Source organism: Musca autumnalis, unplaced genomic scaffold (assembly GCF_047663935.1).
Source record: "Musca autumnalis isolate F117 unplaced genomic scaffold, ASM4766393v1 scaffold_4, whole genome shotgun sequence".
Classification (NCBI taxonomy): domain Eukaryota; kingdom Metazoa; phylum Arthropoda; class Insecta; order Diptera; family Muscidae; genus Musca; species Musca autumnalis.
The window spans coordinates 45122415-45147948 of NW_027411977.1; the positions used below are offsets into that span (position 1 = coordinate 45122415).

At 35.9% G+C, this 25534-nt stretch overlaps 8 non-coding genes across 8 annotated transcripts; all 8 read left to right on the forward strand.

The window, feature by feature from the left end:
* Positions 1 to 7952: 7952 nt before the first annotated feature.
* On the forward strand, positions 7953 to 8034 carry TRNAS-GCU (transfer RNA serine (anticodon GCU)). Its single transcript has one exon. It is a non-coding gene; the product is annotated as a tRNA-Ser (tRNA).
* Positions 8035 to 8373: 339 nt separating this feature from the next.
* Positions 8374 to 8455, forward strand: TRNAS-GCU (transfer RNA serine (anticodon GCU)). Its single transcript has one exon. It is a non-coding gene; the product is annotated as a tRNA-Ser (tRNA).
* A 141-nt stretch (positions 8456 to 8596) lies between these two features.
* Positions 8597 to 8678, forward strand: TRNAS-GCU (transfer RNA serine (anticodon GCU)). The gene has a single exon. It is a non-coding gene; the product is annotated as a tRNA-Ser (tRNA).
* A 163-nt stretch (positions 8679 to 8841) lies between these two features.
* TRNAS-GCU (transfer RNA serine (anticodon GCU)) lies at positions 8842 to 8923 on the forward strand. Its single transcript has one exon. It is a non-coding gene; the product is annotated as a tRNA-Ser (tRNA).
* A 3494-nt stretch (positions 8924 to 12417) lies between these two features.
* On the forward strand, positions 12418 to 12499 carry TRNAS-GCU (transfer RNA serine (anticodon GCU)). The gene has a single exon. It is a non-coding gene; the product is annotated as a tRNA-Ser (tRNA).
* Positions 12500 to 18783: 6284 nt separating this feature from the next.
* On the forward strand, positions 18784 to 18865 carry TRNAS-GCU (transfer RNA serine (anticodon GCU)). Its single transcript has one exon. It is a non-coding gene; the product is annotated as a tRNA-Ser (tRNA).
* A 1732-nt stretch (positions 18866 to 20597) lies between these two features.
* On the forward strand, positions 20598 to 20679 carry TRNAS-GCU (transfer RNA serine (anticodon GCU)). Its single transcript has one exon. It is a non-coding gene; the product is annotated as a tRNA-Ser (tRNA).
* Positions 20680 to 20813: 134 nt separating this feature from the next.
* Positions 20814 to 20895, forward strand: TRNAS-GCU (transfer RNA serine (anticodon GCU)). The gene has a single exon. It is a non-coding gene; the product is annotated as a tRNA-Ser (tRNA).
* The last annotated feature ends 4639 nt before the right edge of the window (positions 20896 to 25534 follow it).

The following is a 25534-nucleotide window of genomic DNA, read 5'->3' on the forward strand; positions in this document are numbered from 1 at the left end:
GTTCCCTTCGGGGAACCTGTAACCCCAATAGGGCGCGTCCCCAGGTGGCGGATAGGGGAATGCTTCCCAGATATGGGTGGTAGGACGGAAATCAAATACGTCCCGCGGACCAAGAGGTAGCTACGTCTGTCTTAAAGTAAGCGGCAGCAAACAGCGTCTGTACTCCAGTGGAGCGGCTGAATACGTAGAAGGAAAACAGTTAACCCTTCAGAAGGCAACGGGAAGCCACTGAAGTATCTCTCCCTCGAAAACCATACAACCATGAGTGATGAAACAAATACACGGCCCTTAGTCTCCGGCATGGAATATATGGAGTCTCCATGAAGCAGGAAAACTAGCCAACACCATAGCGGAAATGAATAGATTAAACATCGATATACTCGGAATAAGTGAGACCTGGTGGCCACAAAACGGTGAATTTAGCTCCCAAAACGCGAAAATATACTTCTCTGGCAATTCTACCGAACACCACAGAAACGGTGCGGGATTTATAGTAAAGAGTAACATAGCGCAAAGTGTAACGGGTTTTATTTTTAAGTCGGATCGGACTATGCTGCTTAAAATTCAATGTAAACCAATTGATATAAACATAATCCAAGTATATGCACCTACTGCGGACAAAAGTAATCATGAAATTGAATCTTTTTACGAGGAAATCGACGACTTATTAAGAATGACAAAAAGCCACGAAATAACAATAATTCAAGGCGACTTCAACAATAAAATAGGATCAGAAAAGTGCCAAGGTATAACAGGAAAATACGGTCTTGGCGAATGAAATGAAAGGGGTGATAGACTAATTCAGTTTTGTCAGGAACATAAAATGATGGTAACAAATACAATGTTCTGTCTTCCCCCAAGAAGACTATACACGTGGAAATCACCGCAAGATAGAAGGGACACTATTGTGAGAAATCAAATAGATTTTATATTAATTAATACCAGATACGGATCTTCGGTTATGAAATGTTCAACGTATCCAGGTGCTGATGTTCCTTCAGACCACAATCTTCTGATGAAGAAGTTGCGCATAAAAATTGCCACGAGCAAAAAACGGAAGATTCGCCGTAAACTCGATGTGGCAAAGCTTGAAAATACCACATTCAAAGCAAATTTCCGAGATAAAATAAATCAATAACTGAGAAACATAAATACTGAAAACGTTGACGCACTAAGGATTACGCACTAAGGACTACGCTCAAGCCCCTAGCGGATAATACCCTTGGATACCACAAAATATCTAAACAGAAAGAGTGGATGACACAGGATATTCTCGACTTGATGGAAGAGAGACGAAAACATAAAAACATAAATTTTGAACGATATTGGGAACTAAATAGGGAAATCCAAACCGCTGTAAGAATAGCAAAAAACAACCACATAATTAAACAATGTCAGGAGATTGAAAGATTAAAAAGCCTTGACGACGATTTTAATCTCCATAGAAAGTTAAAAGAATTTGCTGGTGTATACCGCAAAACTCCCTCAAAAGTACTTTACAACAATAATAATGATCCTGTTTTTACCATAGAAGAAAAGAAAAATATCTGAAGAGATTATAAAAAACAAATTTTTACAGATGAACATAGAACAACTTTTGAAGAACAGACGCAACATCCTATTACAGAAACACCAATAAGTAGAAGAGAAGTTGAAACTGCCATAAACAGTCTTAGAGATAAGAAAGCTTGTGGGCCGGACGAGATTCCCTCGGAAATCCTAAAACTAATAGATGCAGAAAATATAGAACTTATAACAAAATTATTTAACCATGTATATGATACAGGCCGATTCCCGCAAGATAGGCTAAAATCAACATTTATTACCATTCCGAAGAAATGCCATGCAAAATATTGTAGCGAATACAGACTTATTAGCCTTATGAGCCATGCTCTAAACATATTTCTGCGTATTATTATTATCCACTCCAGAATATACTCAAAATGTGAAAAAGCCATGGGAACATCCCAGTTTGAATTCAAGGAAGGTATGGGAATCCGAGAAGCACTTTTTTCAATACAAACATTGGTTCAGAAATGTAAAAACGCACAAAAAGACTTATTTCTATGCTTCATTGATTACGAAAAAGCTTTCGACACAGTGTTACACGATAAGTTGATTGACATCCTCATCTCCATTGGCCTAGATCAGAAAGAAGTACAATGTATTAAAAGTCTATATTGGAATCAAAATGCACAAATAGAAGTGAACGGGGAAATGAAAAATAGTATTGATATATCCAAGGGAATCAGACAAGGGTGCATATTATCACCTTTGCTATTCAATATCTATTCAGAAAAAAATTTTCAAGAATCGATAAACAAAATTCCAATCGGCATTCCTTTAAATGGAACATTTCTGAACAACATACGATATGCTGATGATACAACCTTACTGTCGCATAGCATATCTGGACTCCAGAATCTTGTGAATAAGCTCACAATACACAGCGAGAAATATGGTTTGAAAATTAACATCAGTAAAACAAAATTCATGGTTGTAAGCAAAAAGAATGACCACAATAATGCAACATTGAAAATTCACAACACCAATGTGGAGAGGGTTAAAAGTTTCAAATATCTAGGAATTACAATAACTGAACAGTGGGACTGTTCAAAAGAAACACGATGAACTGGCCAGAGAAGCATTTTCAAAATACAGACGAGTGTTTACGAGTCATTACATTAATCTTAAAACAAAGATTCATTTTATCAAAACCTATGTCTGGTCAGTGCTATTGTACGCAATGGAAATATGGACAATAAAAACTGCTGATATAAGACTACTTGAAGCTTTTGAAATGTGAATTTATAGGAGAGTTCTGAAAATTCCTTGGGCAGCCCATGTGACAAATGCCGATGTTCTAAGAAGGATGCACTGCGAAAGAGACATATAATGCGAAATCAAAAATATAAATTGCTGCAAATTGTAATCCGCACAAGGATAGAAGGAAGGCCTGCTAGAGGTAGAAAGGAGACAACATGGATCGATAACATCACAGAATGGACTGGCATCTGAGACATTACAACCCTATTGTTTAAGGCTAGAGATAGAGATGCGTTTGCAGATATACTAAGCAATCTATAAACAAAAATATTACAAATATTGTATCCATATGTATTTATAAAAAAAAAATATTTGTATTGTATTGGTCGCTAAAATTCGGAAAACGAATTAGCAAATAAAGTAGAAGATTACTAACTCCTATTATGCCCTCCACTATAAACTATGTACATTCAAATCAGATTTCAGCCATTTCGGTTAGATGATGTTGGTGAAATTTAAAAAAATACTTAAAATCGGGCGGTACCGTTCTATGGGAGCTTTATCAAAAAGTGGACCTATACCGACAATTCTCTGTCGCAACGAAGACAAAATGGTAAATTTAAGCCATTTCAGTTGAATAATGCGGCTAAAATCTTCAAAAGTACCAAAATCTGACCGTACCTCCCTATTGAGGCTATATCAAAAAGTGGACCTGTACCGACAAAACCCTGTCGGATAATGCGGCTAAAATCATCAAAATTACATAAATCGGGAGGTACCGCCCTATGGGAGTTATACCAAAAAAATATGTAAAAATACAAATCAACCAAATATGTCAATACATGCAGTAAAATTGTCAATCTAAAGCTATTCTTATCATAATTATGGAGAACATATAATAAAACATCGACTTTTATTTTCTGCAAGCTAGATCTGCATTTTTCCCACTGTGCGAGCGCCTCATATACATATGTAACTAATATTAAAATCCGAATCGATTTTCCAAATTTTTTGTACGATTAATTTTTTAGCCACAACAAAGAACTAGTAAAATGTTTTCATCGATTGAACAATAAATTTGGAGCGATTTCGTGTCAACAAAATATTAAAACGCGGTTTGCTTTAGAGCTTTTTGCCGGGTTAGCCTTCTTTACGTGCGAGGACTTTTTGACATATACACTGAATGGAATTTACGTTTAAAACCCAAATTTATTTTCAAATAAATCAATCACATATCACAGCCATTTAAGGGGTTTTCCCTAGTTGAGCTGGCCAAAAAAACTTAATTTTCATAATTTTTTTCTGAAAAAAACTACCAATATTTATTCCTATAAAAGAGCACATCTTACTTTTGGAATTTTTGTTGTTGAAAAATATTGCACAGTTTTGTGTGTAAATGGCTACCTGCGAAACCCATTTTTTAAGCGTTTTGCGGTGCCAACGTTTGCTCGAAAACGAATGCGCCGATCTTTTAAGAACCTAATAATCTTGTTTTAAGCGAGACAGAATTTTCAAAAATCTATTTTAACAAAAATGACCTGTAAAAGTCTAAATTTCGATTTTAACGAAAAACAAGTAAAAAGTCGTCAAGTTCGGCCGGGCCGAACTTTTTATGCCCTCCACCATAAAAAAGTCTTAATTAAAATGGAATTATTAGGGTCCTTTTACAATTTAAGGTGTAACAACTTTTCGACAATGGTGAGTCGAACTTCCGCGTTATGCCGTGATGAAGTTTTTGCAAGAGACCCTGTAAGCCATCATGAATTAGCATTATATCTTTGTTTGTTGTTTTTGTAGAGCACTTAAGCAACAGTGAACAAAGATATAACGCTAACTCCTGATGGCCCACAGGGTCTCTAACAACAAATTTCATCACGCCATAACGCGGAAGTTCGACTCACGGTGGATCTGTCCTTCGGGGTTCATAATATACTCGCCAAGGCCTTTCTTTCACAAGAGGAATTTTCCGTGCCCCAGACTTTCACCTCCATTTTGTTGCACAGTGTTATCTAATCTAATTTAAAAAATGTGTTCAGCTAGGTGAAAGGTACCACCTACGGGGCTATATCAAAGAGTCAACCTATCTTTAAATTTTTTGGCGGAAAAGTTTTATAGCTGCAGGGAACTTCAAGAGTCAAATTGAGGCTAGTTTCATCAAAACAATGTAGACCCTCAAAAATGGGCCCATGTTGACGAACTTAGTGAAGAAATTTCGTGACCACTGAAAATTCCCGAAAATCGGGAGGTAAAGTTATATGGGGGGATATACCAAAACATGGACCTATATTGACGATTATTTTTAAATAGCAAAATTGTAGCTAAAATTCTCAAAATACCGATCATTACAGCTATTTCGGTTAAAAATTGCAGCTAAAATTCTCAAAATACCGAAAATCGGGAGATACCGTTATATGGGGGCTATACCAAAACATGGACCTATGTTGACAATGTTTCGTTGGAGATGTTTTATGACCACTGAGAACTTCAAATGTCAAATTACAGCTATTTCGGTTAAAAACTGTAACTAAAATGGTTATAAGGGGGCCATACCAAAACATGGACCTATGTTGACGATGTTTGGTGGAGATGTTTCATGACCACTAAGAACCTCAAATGTCAAATTGCAGATAGTTCGGTTACAAATTGTGGCTAAAATTCTCAAAATACCGAAAATCGGGAGGTACCGATATATGGGGGATATACCAAAACATGGACCTATGTTGACGACGTTTCGTGGTGATGTTTCATGACCACAGAGAACCTCAAACGGCAAATTACAGCTAGTTCGGTTAAAAATTTTAGCGAAAATTCTCAAAATACCGAAAATCGGGAGGTACCGATATATGGAGGCTGTACCACAACATGGACTTATGTTGACGATGTTTGGTGGAGATGTTTCATGACCACTGAGAACCACAAATGTCAAATTGCAGGTAGTTCGGTTAAAAATTGTGCCTAAAATTCTCAAAATACCGAAAATCGGGAGGTACCGTTATATGGGCACTATACCAAAACATGGACCTATGCCCATATCCTTTGGGATATAAGTTTGTTGATCACTAGGAACCCTAAGTGCCAAATTATAGCTAATTCGGTCTGCAAATGTGGCGAAGAACGTCAAAATACCTCAAATCCGGAGGTACCGTTATATGGGGGCTATACCAAAGAGTGGACCGATATAGACCATCTTCGAACTTGGCCTGCCTATGGAAAAAAGACCTTCGGGTGCCAAATTTCAGCACTCTATCTCAATTATTGCAGACGCTAGAGTGATTACAACAGACGGACAGACGGACATGGCTAGATCGTCTTAGAATTTTATCCTGATCAAGAATATATATACTTTATAGGGTCGCAAATGATTAGTTCGATGTGTTACAAACAGAATGACAAACTTAATATACCCTCCATACTATGGTGGAGGGTATAAAAATAGACCGGTTATTGCCCAAAAATCGGCCAACAAATTTAAAAAAAAAAACTGTATTGCTTAAGAACAAGGGTTTTATGTATTTAATAAGCTCACCAAAATATACGAAGATCGGTCTATTCGTTTTTGAGCCAACTATAGCACCGACTTCAAAAATGGCATTTCGAGAAAAACGCGTTTTAAGTTTTTATTTCGCTTTAAATGCATAAAAAATCTATTTTTGGTAAAATTCCTGGCCCATACAGGAGATCTTCCGCCGACGATGCAGCTTGAAAAATGGATATTTGGTGTTGCCTTCGCAACATTTTTCCTTCACGAGTGCACTCGGCCGCACGTCTCTCTGCCAGTGCAATTCGTGCTTGGTCGATTTTTTAGCATATTCGTGTGCGTTTTGTCCACAACTCACTTCGATCGAGCTCAAAAAATAACATTGATTTTGTACCTTTCTTAAAAAGACCAATCGCAATGTAAGCTGTTAAATTTACAACGAGTACTCCACTTGAAAGGGTTTTGGGGCAAATTTTCCAAATAAGTTGATTGAAGCTTTCGTTGCTATTTTGATTGAAGCCGCCGACGCATCTTTCGAGTAAAGACTCTTTACTTAGATCGTTGTATATAAGTCTAATAGCATCCAAAAAAAATTGATAAACGTGGTCTTTAATCGTGTATGAAAACCTCTTTTCTTGCCCGAGTCTGTTGATATAACACCACGAGTCTTCACCGGTTGGGCATCTCTCGTGACGTGGATTTGTATCGCTCGAACTGTAATGATCAAATGTCGCCCATATTGCCTCATGCATATCGTGAATTGAATTTGAATGGCGTCGAATTGCAAGTCCATAGTAGACAGTGAGGTTGTCAATCAATTTTCCTGTCAACATTCCTTTGCCACCAAGGTTTTTATTACTTTTTACTAAACTTCGAAGGCGGGACCCCATACGCTTTTGGACGTGTCGGATATATTCCTATTTTATGACTTCTACCTCGCCATATTGATTAGAATTTAATTGAATTCATTTCAGGGAATTCCCAACGGGTAGCCATTGTGAGGTACATTAAAATTATGCAAACAGAAGTGATATATGGTCTGTTCCTTTACTTTTGAAAATGGTAAAACCGGCAAAAGTAGCAAAAATTGTAAACTGCTCACATATGAATGGTATGGTGTCAGAAGTAAAGGAACGCTTTTCGAGTAAAAAGTGGCAAAACTTGAAGATTCTTGCACGTAAAGGAACAGAGCTATAATAAACCAATAAAGTACGCCTAAACACACAAACCACTACGGGTTCTCCAATTTGAAAGGTCATATTTCAGCCAATTTTGCTCCGATCGACTTGATTTTTTTTGAGGCACACAAAAAATAAAATAATAAGCCAATAAATTTTTTTTCGATTTTTTTTTTTTTAAATTGACGAGTAGGGATAACCCCTTAAGTACAAAGGTTTTATACTATCACACACTACCATAACATTAGTACAATATTTGATAAGACAAAAATATAATAATAATGTCTATAACGTATTTTTATAAATACAAATATTCTGGTATAAACAAAAATTAGTTAAATTTTTTTTTGCATAAATAACAAACAAAAAAATCGATTATCAATACATAGTTGATGTAGAACTTAAAAAAAAAAACCTTTTATTAAAAATGTTACCCCTTTTCTTGTTCTCTTATCTTAGAATAGAATTCTAAAAATAGTCGCTGTGTGCAAATGTATTGAAAATATTTTATGTTCACACAATTTCAGCGTGACGAGGTGGCCGAGTGGTTAAGGCGTTGGACTGCTAATCCAATGTGCTCTGCACGCGTGGGTTCGAATCCCATCCTCGTCGAATTTTTGTAATTAAGTTGAACATCAATTGTTGTTGTTATGCTTGCAAAAAATTGACTACTTTGTGATGTGTGCTAAAATATCTGTTGTGATAGACAACTTATTTAAAATATCATGGTCTCGGCAGTTGCATTAGTGGTAAGAAGGTTTTGAAGTTTCATCTTAAAAATGTGGAAAAGAAAATAGTTATAAGAAATTTCGTAAAAGAACATTTCTTAAAACACGTTCTAGTTTTTATATTTTTGTCGTATTTTATACCCTAACCACTATGAGATATGTTTGTGTTTCAAATATTTATGTATATATTTGTGGATTGTTTTATTTTCGCGACGCAATGTGTGACGAGGTGGCCGAGTGGTTAAGGCGTTGGACTGCTAATCCAATGTGCTCTGCACGCGTGGGTTCGAATCCCATCCTCGTCGATTATTTTTTATTTTATTTTTTTTTTATATTTCCAGTGATTTTTTATTTAATATATTTTATAATTCAAGTTTTATTGTTGTAATTTATTAACAACATCAACATTTATGAAAGTAAATTGAGATTGGAGTTTTAAATCCGCGGACGAGGTGGCCGAGTGGTTAAGGCGTTGGACTGCTAATCCAATGTGCTCTGCACGCGTGGGTTCGAATCCCATCCTCGTCGGATTTTTTCGTGATTGTTTTAGTTAGAAACTATTTGTTTTTGCCATTTCCCCTTTGAAAATCAGTTTTCAGTTTTTATAAATATTTTATTTAATTCCACATTTTTTATGCTTTTCCCATTTTAAAGTAGTTTTGAATCCAAAATCTTATGAATCTATTTATATGACGAGGTGGCCGAGTGGTTAAGGCGTTGGACTGCTAATCCAATGTGCTCTGCACGCGTGGGTTCGAATCCCATCCTCGTCGAATTTTTAATCAAATTAACATTGCGTTGGTAGAACTATTTCATTCTTCCTCTACAGTGTAGATTTCTGCACACAGCACTTTTGCGGATGTGTGAATACGCTATAGTTCTAATGCAAAATGGTATGAATGCATTAATATTTGAAAGCCAGAAGTGACACATCACGGACGGCATCTCTACAGTCGATTCTCGATCCGCGTTGCTGGCCCGTCGTTTTAGATTTCCGTGTAAGCCTTAGTAATCTATCTACAATTTATATATTGATCCCCTAGAGGTTTTGGTATAGCCCTCATGCAATGGTATCTCCAGTAGGCCGGGGCGATTTGAAAACCTTAATGGGCCCTTCGCGATTCTGATTCCTGGGATTGAACTAAGCAAAAAAGTCTACTGGATCATATGTCTACGATGAAAATCGAGCCTCCCGATTTTGACTTTAAGTTTTTTATCCACGTTATTTTGACATTTTGGCATATAACAGCTAAACCATTAAGATATTCGATCCAAAAATTGTAGCCAAGACAGTAATTAAGAACTCTCTAATGCATCGCAAAAGCATTGGAACGCTCCTTTAGGCAGTTTTGGCCTTGAGAAGGTGCAAACTTTTGGGAAAATGTCGATAAATGGCACTGGGCTACAAAAGTTGACCATAAAAATATTCAAGCGTTCTGATGTAAAATTCCATTGTGTTGGGATCCATGGAGAACGAAAATGCCTTTAGTTCGTTTGGGTCACTTCGTTTTCTTTTTTTATAACGGTAAAAGTAGTGAAAATCTGGGTTTCTTATATTTTCAAATTTAAACGGGCATACCTTCTTTTTTTTCTAAACACAATTTTCTAAAAATCATATTTTTATGGCCTAATTTTTAAAATTTTCATTCGATTTACTAATACTTGATTGCAAATTTTAGATTTTTGCGTTGGCGATCTAATAAATCATTACTCGTGAAAATCCATCTACCGAAACGCGAGATACGAGAAATTTCTAGGCAAGAAAATCGTTGTTTTTGAAAATATCGTGCATTTTATCGCGTTTTCCGCGGGTCGTTTCCATTGCAATGAAAAAACTGATGCAGCATCTTCGTTTTTGCGGAAATATAGATTTAAAAACTTCACTTATAAGGGTGCTATTATATTCATTTTATCCCAAAAAATAGTGCGTGATGCTACATCCATGGTTTGTGATTGATCGTCTTTTAATTGATATATATATAGCGATGCGGAACAAAATTGTGTGGACTTTGCGCAAATTAGCGATGGTTTATAGTTTTTTTAATGCTAAGATGCAGCCGATGCTACATCTTAGCGTCCAAATTATATTTCAAAAAATATATGCAAATTAAAAGATGAAAATGAAAATCACATGCGGACAAAATAATTTTGATAATTATGCGATTTACACATATTTTAACAACGCATATAAATAAAAACGGTTTAATTGAGCTCTATTTTCCTTTAAGAAGCCTAATGATTTATCTCAACAACCCCATACATTTCCACAATGGGAAACCTTCTATGTGATTGTAGATAAAGCAGAATCCGAACATTTTCTTGAGAGTTTCAAAAAAAATAAAAGAAGTACTCCCATAGATTTTTTCCAATACTTTAAACTCCATAACGCATGTGAAAACAATTTTTTTAAACCAAAATTTATTTTGTGTTGCCCAAATATGTGTTTATTTTGTCTATAACATCTTAACTATTATCCCTATCATTATAATTTTGGTCTCACTTGACTCCACGTGAAGTTTTTATTTTAAACCATTTTTTTTTTAATTTTTGACGGGTAAATGGACCTATATTTTGAAAAAAGTCAGATTATACTTAAAATGTTGTACATTTTTTGTAAATTCCGCGAATACTGAGTAACATTTTACAAATATTATGCAATCTACCTACTGACGTCGCTTCGTGATAACTTTTTAGTAACAATTGTTCTCATTACAATAAATAGCGTTTTTATAATAATTTTTTCTTAAAAGCTGAAGTAAAACCGCGATAACAAAAAATTTGCTCGTGAGCGGTTTTGTACTGGGGAATTTTTTCATAACCTACCCAGCAAAAAAAGTCATTACCAAGTAATGACTTTATTCAGTAAATTTTGGCAGTTGTAACTACTTACTAATTGACCGTAAAAGTCATTATTTTTACATGGGGATGTCATAGGAAGGAAGTACTTCGTTAAATGTGTACACAAAGTACATATTTATCCACTTACCCGTAGACGAAAAGGACGCAAAAAGCACATGTTCTATTTTTAGATCAATTGAGGTGAAAATATATTCAAATTCAACATTGCACACTTTTTGCTTTTTGTTTTCTCCTTTTCTTTTATTTCGGTTCCTTCTAGTTTCGAACACACGAACTTCTGATTTGTAGTCAAACACACTACACACTAGGCCACTCGTACAAATAGTAAAGGCTGTTTAAAAACATTCATGTACATCAACATTTCTTCGTAATTTTGTCAACAAAAAACTCCATGCTGACGGTGAACTTTGAACACACAAACCTAGGTTTTGTAGTCAGACACACTAGCCCTGTGCCACCGTACTTATTCCTTTGTAAGTAAGTAGTAAGTAAGGATGTAACTAGTTATATGTTAACTGTTATATATGTACTGTCTGATAATGCGGAGGGTAATGAGTACTCATTACCTGGTAATGCAGAAAGTAATGACATGTACCTACCAAATTGTTGCTGGGTATGTACAGAAAATCGTTGATGTAGCGCGAAAAGAAAATAATAAATTTTTTGAAAATGGAATATGAAAGAATTGGCAACATATCCCATATACACTTTCTACACAACTTTTATATAAATGTCACGTTTAATATTAAGCGGATTGACAACACAACACTTGCTCAGGTTTTGACAAGAAACATCCCAGCATGCCCAATCGTACCGAACTCGTAACGAAATTTCGGACACAACGTCCAATGTCTGATCCGAAATTATAACGATATATCAACGAAAGTTGTATGAAGTGGTTGACACAATTTCTGAACAAAATCGGATCGATTTCGGTCAGATTTCGAAACGAAATCGGAAGAAAATCTTCTGTAAATTTGGAGAGCGAATTTTTCTTCCGAATTTTTGTACAGATTTCTGAACGATTTCGGAATAACATAAAATGCTCAGCAGAAGGTTTTTGCACAGGTTTATCTTAAAAATGTTGCATAGTATTTTTTTAGCTATGTTAAACTTATAGCCTGTTTCTGTAAGACGATTCGAATTCAAATTCGATCGAATTACTGCCATACTGCTGTTGTTGCAGAAAATGTTTGTTTGATTAAAAACAAAAATTAATCAAATATTTTTCAAAAAAACCGAAGTTTAGTAGTAGTTCGAACGAATTTGTATTCGAATCGTCATAGTGAAACAGACCGATAATTCATAAGACACTGCAATTAATTTGCGATAGTACCTGAGAACCTACTTTGAGCTCGATGACATTTTAAAGTATGTCTAACCAAAAATATGTTATTCGCATTTATATGACGAGGTGGCCGAGTGGTTAAGGCGTTGGACTGCTAATCCAATGTGCTCTGCACGCGTGGGTTCGAATCCCATCCTCGTCGAATTTTTAAATATAGATTGACATAAAATCCACAAAAGATTAATAAAGTTAAACTGTTTCCTCCTTCCTTCTCACTTCCATTCTATCATGCTGATTTCAATAAAGGAAAATCTTTAGTACCATAATAAGGATATTGTTGTGTGATGCATAGACATCGGATTTTGCATATTTGCATATTTTTTATTAATAAAGATACAAAAATTCTGATTGGACCAAAATTCGTTTTGAAGAAAACTGAATGCAATGACAGGCTCATATTTTTTTGCATATTTGCATATGCACAAAATATGCAAAAAATATGCAAAATATGCAAAAAATATGCAACTAATTTTTTTGACGAAAATCCTCAAATTAAATTTGGAAAGTCATCAAAAAGTGTTCTAAATTAAGTTTATTGTCGTTAAGCGTCGATTTCTTAGCAGATTATAATGTTATTAATTATTATTCCGCCACAGCAATAAATCTGGAATAAAAGACTTAGAAAATTTCCTATAACCCAGCCTTCTTATTACAACATAAGTTGATTTCTAATACAAATTTGTTCAAAAACTCAATCAGAAATATCAAAATGAACGTATCCAAATATGTTGATAGTTTCTGCTCGGCCAAATTGTCTGACAGAATAACAAATGAGCTAGAAATTAAGACTAAGGCAATATTGAATATTACATAAAATCTTTCATATTTTACTAAAAACATATAACATATAAAAACATATGCAGGGCAATCATGAATATTTCCCTCCGAATTTTCCGCACGGAAAATAATTTTAGAAAGTGAAACTCTTTTAAAATCAATATTTGTTAAAAGTTGAAAACTACTAGATTCGCTTCATGGTGGAATATTCTAGTGGAATCGACAAAAATATTTCCTTTTTGGGCATACATATGGAAAAAAATTGTGAAATTTGGGAAAGGAAACAAATTATACACGGAATTTTTATTCACGATTGCACTGATAACTATATTTTAATATCATAAGGGTATTATGTCTTAGTGAATGAGTTTGCAACATGCAAAAGGAAACGAAATAGACCCACAGTTCCCTTTGATTATCTGCATAGATTCGCACTTATCCATCTGGTTAGGTCTTTTTGAAAACAAAGTACAGGTCACATTTAATGACCAATTCGCATACAAATTGGAGATTTTTTGGCCCTAGGGCGATCCCATTATTTTGGTAAGAATCGATTCAGATTTGGATATTGCACCCATATATACAGTATAATCCCACAGGTTTCGGCGGTGTCCGAATTATCAAATTGTCCGGATTAACGAATAGTAAAGAAAATAAATTATTTTCTATGACTAAATAACTCGTGGTAGTTATATAATACTCTACGTGCTCTAAGTGTTAAAAATAGTGAGATTTTTCTATACGACAATCCGGACATTTTTATTGGCATTGTCCGTATTTGTTCCTTTCCTTACTTTTTACCAATTTACCATGCAACAAGACTCAATTTCCCAAATTACAGAAAACGCCAATCAGATTGTGAAAGTAGAGCTAGAAGTATGACGTTTTTAAAGTATACATCAGGATGTAAGCAAAACACGGGACAAATGTGACATTTCATTTTTTTTGAAAATTAAGATTCCTTGAAATCTTTGCCTTTTAGGTGTATAGTGCCTTTGGCAACTTTAATGACAATATTGCGGCGAACATTTTTCTTAATATATTTATTTATATCCTAGACAACAAGACTAATGTGTTATAAAAGGTGTTATATCCTTGTACTCGATAATTTTTTCTAAATGTTGCTGAAACAATTTTTACAGCAACTCCTTCATTAAACAACTGTCCAAATTCGAAACATTTGTAATAATTAGTTCAAATTATCGAGTACACGGTCAGGTATAAGTTAATTAATTGTATATTTTCTTTTCGACTGTGTTATCAAAATTGTTTTCCTGTAGCAGGAATGAAAGAACTATATTTTTTTAGCATTCCAAATGCTTTTCTAGCAGAAATATGTGAGTGCCTTTGCCATGTTAAAGATAATTCCAAGGGTTTGACTTATTTTACCACTACCACGCTATTGCGTGGTTTTTCTGAGTGATGTCATTTTGCACTAATCGTTTGGTGTTCTTCGCATCAATTTTAACTTTGTATATCCCACTTTAAATAAAACTTGTTGTTTTTAAAAATTTGAAAACAACAAAACTCGAGATTAAGCTGAAATTATTTTACAACAATAATAAATACACATCTCAACAAAACTGGCAAAAGTGTATCTAAAAATAATGCATTACTTTTCGCCGAGGAGTGAACATTTCTCAATTCTGCATTAAGCGGTTGTATACTTACAATATACATATAAAATTATGTATTTTTAGTGCATTAAACTAAAACCATGTCATCAATATTAAAGCGGCAGTTAGAGCATTTTTCCAAAGAAACTTTTTGACCACAAATAGAGGACTAAACACTATAAAATATATTCAAATCTAATATGTGGATATTCAAAACCTATACTCCTGATTATAGTTATATTCCTGGAAATCCTGGAATCGTAAATGGTACTTTAGTAATTATTCCCATTTTGCGCTAAAAAACGAACCCTTTTTCCAAAAACTAGATAAAATTGCGCTTTTATCTAAAGAAAAATAGCGATGACTAACTCTAGCTCCGTTTTTTTTTTTGCTAGTCAATTTTGGCCGATTAGAAACTATCACCATATTTGGACATGTTGATTTTGACATTTCTGATTGAGTTTTTGAATTTTTCCATTATCTATCTACATTTGTATAGGAAGCAAATTATGTTGTAATAGCTGGGTTATTTGACATTTTCTTACCTTGTGAAAACTGATTTAAGTCTTGTTAGTCTAGATTTATTGCTGTGGCGGAATATCTGGAGAGTCTCAATAACATAATAATCTGCAAAAAACTATGTTAAACGTCAAAAAACTTAATTTAGAATGCTTTTGTGATGATTTTCCAAGTTCAATTGACGATTTTTGTCAAAAAAACACTTGCATATTTAACGGCAATGGGTGAATGACATCGCAGCCGAGGCTGAAGACGCTGCGAGACGAGGGAACACATGGGTTGTTTACAAGGCAATCAGACAGCTCAGCGGGGAGAAACTACGGTCCATCCCCAATATAAAAGACAATAATGGTATCACTTTAAATGGAATCAAGGAGCAGCTTCAAAGATGGAAACAGTTCTTTGAATCTCCATCAACAGAAACAAACAATACCCATGATGAGACTTTGGAAAGAAGATATCCAAGAAGGGACATAACAACTTCACCTCCTACTCTCAATGAAGTCAGAGATGCAATCACGAAACTGAAGAACAACAAAGCTTCTGGAATAGACAACATCCCATCAGAAATATTTAAATATACCCCAGCTCTGGACCGATTTATATGGCCTATAATCCGTGAAGCTTGGATTTCAGAGAACATACCCCTATCCTGGAAGGAAGGGGTGATCGTCACAATACCGAAGAAAGGTGACCTTAGTGAATGTAAAAACTGGAGGGGAATAACACTCCTCAACTCGATACAAAAAATTATGTCTTTCATCATCCTCGACCGCATATCGCCAATTATCGAAACATGCGTAAGGAAGGAACAAGCCGGTTTTAGACGTAACCGATCTTGCGTGGACCACATAAACACGTTGAGAATAATAGTTGAGCAATCTGTAGAATGGAACTCCCCTTTGTTCCTAATATTTGTGGATTTTGAACGCGCCTTCGATAATATACTCAGAGATTCAATATGGAAGTGTTTGCACAATACTGGAATACCCCAAAAACTTATTAATATTATTCAACTGCTTTATCACGATGCACCATGTAGAGCTAGATTCAAAGGCATTGACAGTGAAGAGTTCTACATAAACAACGGAGTTAGACAAGGATGTGTACTGTCACCCACTCTCTTCCTGTTGGTGTTAGATATGGTGATGTCAAAAACAAACGCCGAAGCACCTGCAGGTATACAATGGAAATTGTACGAACGATTGCATGACCTTGATTACGCGGACGACTTATGCCTAATGTCGCATACGCTAGCTGGAGCGCAAGAAAAAATCAACAGATTATACGAGAATGGCCTAAGCGTTGGTTTAAAAATCAACTTCCTCAAAACTAAAGTGATGAGAATATGTACTAACAACTACACTCCAATAATTGTTAACAACCATCCATTAGCAGAAGTCACAGAGTTTACCTATATGGGCAGTGTCATAAGCACAGATGGTGGAGCAGACGCTGATGTGACAAGCAGAATAAATAAGGCCCGTCATGCATTTGCGTCTCTCGGAAGAGTATGGCAATCGTCACAAATATCTACACAAACCAAAATCCGTGTATTCAATACTAGTGTCAAATCCGTTCTGCTATACGGATGCGAAACTTGGAAAGTAACTCGCACAATCACCAATAAACTGCAGGTCTTTGTAAATAAATGCCTGAGAAAAGTCAACAAAATCTTCTGGCCAATGCGCATCAGCAACCAAGACCTCATACAAAGGTGCAACATGCTTCCCATAGATATTGAAATAAGACGAAAGAAATGGAAATGGATAGGCCATATTCTCAGACAAGATGACACGAACATCGCCAAAGTCAGCTTTCAATGGAACCCACAGGGAAATAGAAACAGGGGACGACCAAAAACTACCTGGCGGAGATCAGTTGAAGAAGAATTTAGAAGTAAAGGACTCACATGGCAACAGCTCAGACACCTAGCACAAGACAGGAGAAGTTTCAGAAGTTTTGTCGAAAATTTGTAAATAAATTGTTTTTGTAGTGATGTTGCTAGAAGCTCCAATCGGAGTGATTGACTTATATATGTTTATCATGTATGTATGTAAGTAAATCAACTAAAATAAAAAATAAAAAAAAAAAAAAAATATTTAGCATATTTTTTGCATATTTTTTGCATATATTTTGCATATTTTTTGCATATTTTTGATATGACCCCAAATATCGAAAAATTGACCCTCAAAACGCCTAGATCCAAAATTTGAGTCCAATCGGATAAGAAATAAAAAAACATGCTAAAATCCGATGTCTAGTGATGCAATATTAGTGTCAAATTTGTTCACGTTGAAATATTGCATATAACCTTTAACCTTATTTAATCCTCAGCCTTCCTTTTTTACATCATCACCTGTATCATATTTTGATGAGCTTTTACCGAAGATTAGATAAAACCTTTGTTATTTGGTGATTCGACAAAAAAGATTCTGCACAAAATCATTTCAAAATTTTTATTTATCAGCATTTTGAAAAATTTTTTGAAGTCATTGTAAGCAGATATACATATAGCTGAAGACGACATAAACAAAATGAAAAAACCTTATGTTTCTCACTAATTTTATCATCATATATCACATCAATTTAAAGTGATTTGTGCGTGACCTTATTATAACGTGGGTATGTATATACATACAGTTTGATACAACCAAAACTGAGTCTCATCGAAATAACGATGCGATGGAATAAAGCCTAGAAATAAGTGTGCCAAATCGGCTCAGATTTGGATATAGCTCCCATATATATTCTCGGCAGATTTTAGGTATTTGATGCACGAAACGCGCAATAAATGTGCAATTTCAATAAAATTTTGAACGTGTGCCAAATTATATAGAAATCGGTTCAGATTTGGATATAGCCCCATATATATTTTCGCCCGATTTGATCCTTTCCTTACTCGTTTCAACTTGTATTCGCTGCCTCCATTACCCCTATGGCACCATGTGTAGTGGTTGGAGCCCACGATAACTCTCGAACGAATCAACCGAATCGGTCCAAAATTTTGACTTCGAATCCCTTCGGTTTTTTGTTTGTTTTTCAGGGGCAAGCCCTTAGTTCTTGAGATAATGGTCCATAAGCTCCAAAAAAGCCTGCCGCCACCAATTAAACTGAGTAGTACGTAAGATTACCCTGGAAGAGGAAACTGATGTGGTCCATACGTTGTACATCGTATTATATAGACGTCAGAAGTATTGTGTGTTACTTTTTGCTTTAGGTCCGAGGCTGAGGGTATATCTCGATCGGCCAAGTCGACTGATACCTTTTTACGTATTGAACATCTTGTTTCATAAAAGTTGATATATAGTCTAGTGGTTCCTTCGTCCGAAGTAATGTTTTGTTTATTTTGGTGACCACGATAATTATTCCGTTTTAGTACAGAATATGTTATGGCGGAGAGTATAAAAAGTTCGGCCCGGCCGAACTTAACGCTTTTTTACTTGTTTCTTTGATTTCTTTTTTTTTCTTTTGATTTTTTACATTATCTTCAAATCGAATAATCTATTTGTATGACGAGGTGGCCGAGTGGTTAAGGCGTTGGACTGCTAATCCAATGTGCTCTGCACGCGTGGGTTCGAATCCCATCCTCGTCGAATTTTTAACTAAACTTGCATTGTATCGATGAACTATATGTGAAGTAGTGATAAAACTTCTTAAACTCAGTACTATAAAAAGGGTTAATTTAATTAATATGTAAATATGAAATTTGTTGATAGAAGTTGAAAAAGGTAAGTTAAGTTATAACCCAAAAAATTAACCACCACCAATCTATTCCCAAACCAATATTATTAAAAGAGTTGAAAGGAGGAGGAGGGGAGGATAATGCGGTATTTTATAAGCGAAGCGACAGTCAGAGATGGTCTGTATGACGATTTTTTAGGTTTTCGACGGTAAGAAAGTTGTAAACGTCAAAAACGTCATATACCCGTAGAAAACGTATAAAAAGTAGTTAACGTCATAAACCTCAAAAAATATATGTTACCATCGTATTTTTCACATAATATTTATTCTGCAAGCCTGTCTTTATTATTGAAGAGCGTCCGTACCTTTTTTGAAAATAACAGCATATTTTTATTAATATTTTAATTCTTAAAATAACTGAAATAATTAAACAATAAATTGGATTACGCACTAATCATGCCATCTACAATATGTTCCGAACACTACCACTACTTTACGTATGATTCAAAGAGTTTGCGGGTGATTTAATAAACAAACATATGCATAATGTCCATATAATATAAAAAATATATATAAAATATATATTTTAGAGTGAAATCTATTTATGCCATTTTGTAATAAAAAAAAAAAAAAATAATAATAAGATGAGTTTTATTATTATGAAAAAACATCGATTTTAGGTTATAAAATTCTCTTGTTTATTCTGTCAAAAACCTTGTTTGTTTCGCTAGGTTAACGACGTTTCCGACGTATGTTATATACATCAGAAATGTATGTCAGATACGTCATAATTGCAGACAGACCATCTCCGGCGACAGTAGTGATTATTCGTTTCTTGAATTTTCGGCGACCACAAACATTACTATTTCACCGAACTTACAAAACTTCTGTATTATGAATCTGAACGAATTGTTTTCTATTTGAAAAATTGTTTTTAAGGAGTGATATTTCCGATCCACCAACACCATAATATTGTAATTTTCGCATCATAATTTGGTGATCAACTAAGTCAAACGTTTTTGTTAAATCAAAAAATACACATGTTACTCCACTAAACCAATCATCCAGGCCTTTACATAATCTTTTTCAACACATTAAGAACTGCATCTGAAGTACCTTCTTTTGGCATCATTTGTTTTGGTATTGGAACAATTTTATGCATCTTAAGTTGATCTGAATACACCGAAAATATCTACATCTTATTAAAAACTTTAACTACGCATGGATCAATTATGCCACAACATTCCTTAAGTGTTCTTTTCCATACTTCCACACCTTTCATCATTTACTCTATGCATGAAAAAGTAAATATAACAACATAATTGAAGTGAAATCGGGATTACAAGAAATATATGTGCTGAAAATCTTAAGATCAATCCATTGTTTCACGAATGAACTAGTGCAAACGCACGATTCTGTGAAATGAACGTACGGAACTATATACAGCTCATGCTCATTCAGCTCCTGTCGTTCATATAGCTCTTCTCATTTTTAAGGTTGAACGAGTAAATATGGTTTCTTCAAGCATTTTTATTTAGAGTAGAAGAATGATAGATCCGTTTAATGAACAGGAGTCTAGTCCATCCGACTTTGGAAAGTGGAGTTTTTGACGTAAACTTTAAGTGAACTTCCGTTTGCTTATAGGACGAGGTGGCCGAGTGGTTAAGGCGTTGGACTGCTAATCCAATGTGCTCTGCACGCGTGGGTTCGAATCCCATCCTCGTCGAATTTTTGGTCCTACTAGAGAACAACTGAAATAAGTAAATTATAAGCAAGGAAATGAAGGGAGTTTACTTTTTAAAACTTCGCATATTGATAGATTATCCTGGTCCTAATGACTACTAAGAACTCCGTTATGACGACGAGGTGGCCGAGTGGTTAAGGCGTTGGACTGCTAATCCAATGTGCTCTGCACGCGTGGGTTCGAATCCCATCCTCGTCGAACATTTTTTCTTTGATATATTTTTGCCAAGAGGATAATCTGAATATTGATGTTTGCATCAGTTACAATGCGGAGCAAGAGTAGTGACAGTTAGTAACAACTGTTTGCGTGTGGTCCCCTTACTGCCAAATTTAATGTACACCCCGAGGTGTACCGGCTTCATGCCATTATTAGAATGGTGCCTCATTGAGAATGAACGACATAAAAAGTTTAATCGGGAGGAAAGCTATATCAGTCGGCAGTGTTTTCCTCCCGATTCAAGTTCCTTCATTGTTCCGTTGCTTAAAACCTTTGTTTTTACACAGATTATGACCATTTTTTAACCCAGCGGAGTGGACCATTGCAATTGAAAAGGCCTAAAATCGATGTAGACTTCAGAATCTAAAGCTTAGATTTAGGATCGTATTTTTCAAACCACAAATATACAAAAAAAATTAAATTTTTTTTCAAAAATTAAAAAGAAAAATTAAATTTTTTTTTCAAAAATTAAAAAGAAAACTCCTTGTGTTTAAAAAAAAACTCATAAATTTAAAAAAATTGTCAATTTGTGTAAAAAAACCTAGTTTTAAACTGACGGAACGGGTCGTGTACAAAAGTATACCCGAAGAGGACACGCTGTTTCTAATTCGAAACGAATTCGGAAAAAAATATTAGCTGGGAAGTGTGGACTAAATCCGCTACTCTCTGTGATAGTTGTCGTGCGCATCATTGTAAGAAAGGGCTAAATCGACTCCAAGTTGTCTGAAACGGAATTAAACCCAATGTACATGGGATCTAAACCCATTAATTTTATGAAGTACTTTTTTGATCGCTTCAAAGTAGAATATCCTCGTTTGCCGGGCCGAACTTTTTATATCCTCCACCACGAACTGTATTGAAGCGAATAGGAACAATTAGTTTTATTTCGTTTATGAAAGTACTAAACTCTTCCTTTTATTGCAGGAGCAGTACATATATCCCAGCTGATAATACTCCCTTTAAAACAGTTCATATGGGGCGTCATCGTTATTCTTTCCAAAACATGGACCAATATTTACAATTTTCCGAGTTGAGCGAAATACATAAAATTGAGCAATACCGGGTAGACATAAACATTCTGGATTTGGATAGTTAACGAACATTGGGAGCACCGTTCTATGGAGGTTGTATTAAACGTTGACCTGTACCGATAAATTTTTGGACGAACTCCAGCGAAGACTAAATATAAAATTTCAGTTATTCCGGTTGAAAAAAGCTTTCAAAATACCGAAAATTAGGAGGGACTGTTCTATGGGTGCTACATAAAGGCATGGAATAATACCGTAAAATTTCAGGTTGAAAGTTTTATACCACTAAATATTAAATTTCAGACGTTTCGATTAGTTATTGATGGCACAACCTTCAAAATACCGAAAATCGGGAAGTACGCTTCTATGGGGGCTATTGGAAGATATGGACTTATACTGATAATTATTATCTGCAATATTTTATACTCCCCATGGCAGTCTAAATGTCAAATTTCAGACATATCGGTGGGATATTGCGGCCACAATTTTCAAAATACCGAAAACCCATAGGTTCGGTTCTATGGGGCTATGTGAGGCCAACTTTCAAAATACCGAAAATCGGGAGGTACCGCTCTATGGGGGCTGTCTGAGGACGTCGATTTATGCGGACAAATTTCAGGTTGAAAGTTGCTTTAATATTCTACCCAATTTATATGAAGGCGTGGACTTATACCGACAAATTTCAGGAAAGTTTTTTACCACCAACGAAGACTTAATGCCAAATATCAGCCATTTCGGTGGGGAATTGGGGCCACAACCTTCAAAATACCGGAAATCGGGAGGTACCGTTCTATGGCGGTTATTTGAAGGCGTAGACAAATTTTAGGTGGAAAGTTTGACACCCTCAACGAAGACTAAGTACCAAATTTCAGCCATTTTTATGGGATATTGAGTTCACAACCTTCAAAATACAGAACATCGGGTGTACTGCTCTATGGGGCTATATGAAGACGTGGGCCTATACCGACAAATTTAAGGTGAAAAGTTTTGCACTCCCAGCTTACACTAAATACCAAATTTCAGCCATTTCGATATGATATTGAGAACACGACTTTCAAAATACCGAAAATCGGGAGGTACATTTCTATGGGGGCTATATGAAGACGTGGCCCTATACGGACAAATTTCAGGTAGAAAATTTTGTACCCCCAATGACGACTAAATACCAAATGTCAGTCATTTCGGTGTTATGATGAGGCTCAAACCTTCAAACTACTGAAAATTTAGAGGAACCGCTCTATGGTGGCTATATCGAAACGTGGACCGATACTGACAAATTTCTGGTAGAAAATTTTGTAGTCTCACACAAGACTAAGTACAAATTCTAGCCATTTCGGTGTTATAATGAGGCTAAAACCTTCAAAATTCCGAAAATTTAGATACACCATTCTATAAGGGGTATATCAAAACGTGGACCTGTACCCACAAATTTCTGTGGGAAAGTTTTGTAGCAAAAAAAAACTAAATATCAAATTTCAGCCACTTCGGTGAAATAATTAGACTGAAACCTTCAAAATACCGATAATCGGGACATACCGTCCTGTGGGGGCTATATCAAAACGTGGACCTATATAATTTTTGTTTTTGGTAGAAATGTTGGTGATAGATGGAAGACATTCATCGAGCGTGTTGGATGTACGATCGTTCCGAGGAGCAAACATAGATTCGGACCATTACCTCGTTGCAGCAAAGGTACGTACCCGTCTAAACGTTGCAAATAAAGCACGGCCAGACACAACACGAAAGTTGGACATCGCCAAGCTGCAAACACAACAGATAGCCACAGCATATTCCACTCAACTGACCCAATTGCTTAATGATAGCGCTTCTCGTCCCGATAACATATCAGCACAATGGCAAAATATTGCCCACTCCATGCAAACAGCCGCAAAATCAGTACTTGGATACCAGAGACCTCCACCAAAGAATCCGTGGTATGACCAGGAGTGCCGTGCTGCTACCGAAGAAAAAAATGCGGCATATAGGGCTACTTCACAATCAGTAGCAACGCGTAGCGCACGAGAGAGGTATCGGGAGAAAAGGAGAGAGGAGAAACGTCTTTTCCGCAGGAAAAAGAGAGAAATGGAAAAGAGGGAGTGTGAACAAATGGAGATGTACAGGAGACAGAACGAAGTCCGAAAATTCTACCAAAGAGTGAAGCATCAAACTGATGGCTTTGGTACAGGAATATCCTCCTGTAGAGATCAACAAGGTAATTTGGTAACTGATACAGATAGTGTGCTCAGCATATGGAAAGAACATTTTTCCAAACTGTTGGTATCCGATAGCAGTGAAGACGGCGAAGATACCACAGATCCAATCCCAGATGATGGTATTGAATGTATACCGCCCAGCCAAGATGAGGTAAGGACAGCAATAAACCGGCTGAAGAATAATAAGGCGGCAGGAGCAGATGGCCTACCAGCCGAGCTGTTCAAAACCGGAGGCGACACGCTGATAAGGTGTATGCATCAGCTAGTTAGCACCATCTGGCAGGAAGAACGCGTACCCGACGATTGGAACGTGAGCATCCTATGTCCAGTCCACAAGAAGGGTGATAAGACTGTGTGCTCCAATTATAGGGGCATAAGTCTGCTCCCTATTGCATATAAGATAGTATCTGGAATATTGTGTGAGAGACTAAAGCCTATGGTCAATGAAATTATTGGACCCTATCAGTGCGGCTTTAGACCTGGCAAATCCACCATTGACCAGATCTTTACCTTGAGACAAATCCTGGAAAAGACCCAAGAAATGCAGATCGACACCTTCCATCTTTTCGTCGATTATAAAGCAGCATTCGACAGCCCTATACGTTCAAAGGTGTTCCAAGCCATGTCTGATTTTGGTATTCCTGCAAAGCTCATTCGACTTTGTAGAATGACATTAACTGAGACGAGATCCTCAGTTAAAATTGGAAAGAACCTCTCCGAAGAGTTTACTACCAAAAGAGGTTTCAGACAAGGAGACGGCCTGTCGTGTGATCTATTTAACATCCTACTGGAAAAGGTCATACGAGACGCGAAGGTCAAAAGAAATGGAACAATATACACGAACAGCCACATGTTACTGGCTTATGCCGACGACATTGACATCATGGGTCGATCGGTAAAGGAAGTAACTGACACCTTTGCAAAAGTCGAAAGAGAATCTGCTAAAGTTGGTCTGGCAGTAAACGGCGTAAAAACCAAGTTGATGGTATCGACGCGTAATATGTCCATAAACACCGCACCATCTGTGAATGTCGGTACCTATAATTTTGAGGTAGTAAAGGACTTCGTCTACCTCGGCACCGCCATAAACACAACAAATAACATCAGTTGTGAAATACGAAGAAGAATAGTGTTGGCTAACAGATGCTACTTTGGGCTGAGTAAGCAGTTTAGGAATAAAGCCACCTCTCGTCAAACAAAAATAACACTGTACAAAACACTGATACTACCCGTGCTAATGTATGGTTCCGAAGCATGGGTACTTGCTCAAGCAGATAAGGCAGTGCTTTGTGTGTTTGAGAGAAAAATTCTACGAAAGATCTATGGGCCAATCTGTGTTGACGGCGAATATCGGCGTCGTATGAACATCGAGCTGTATCA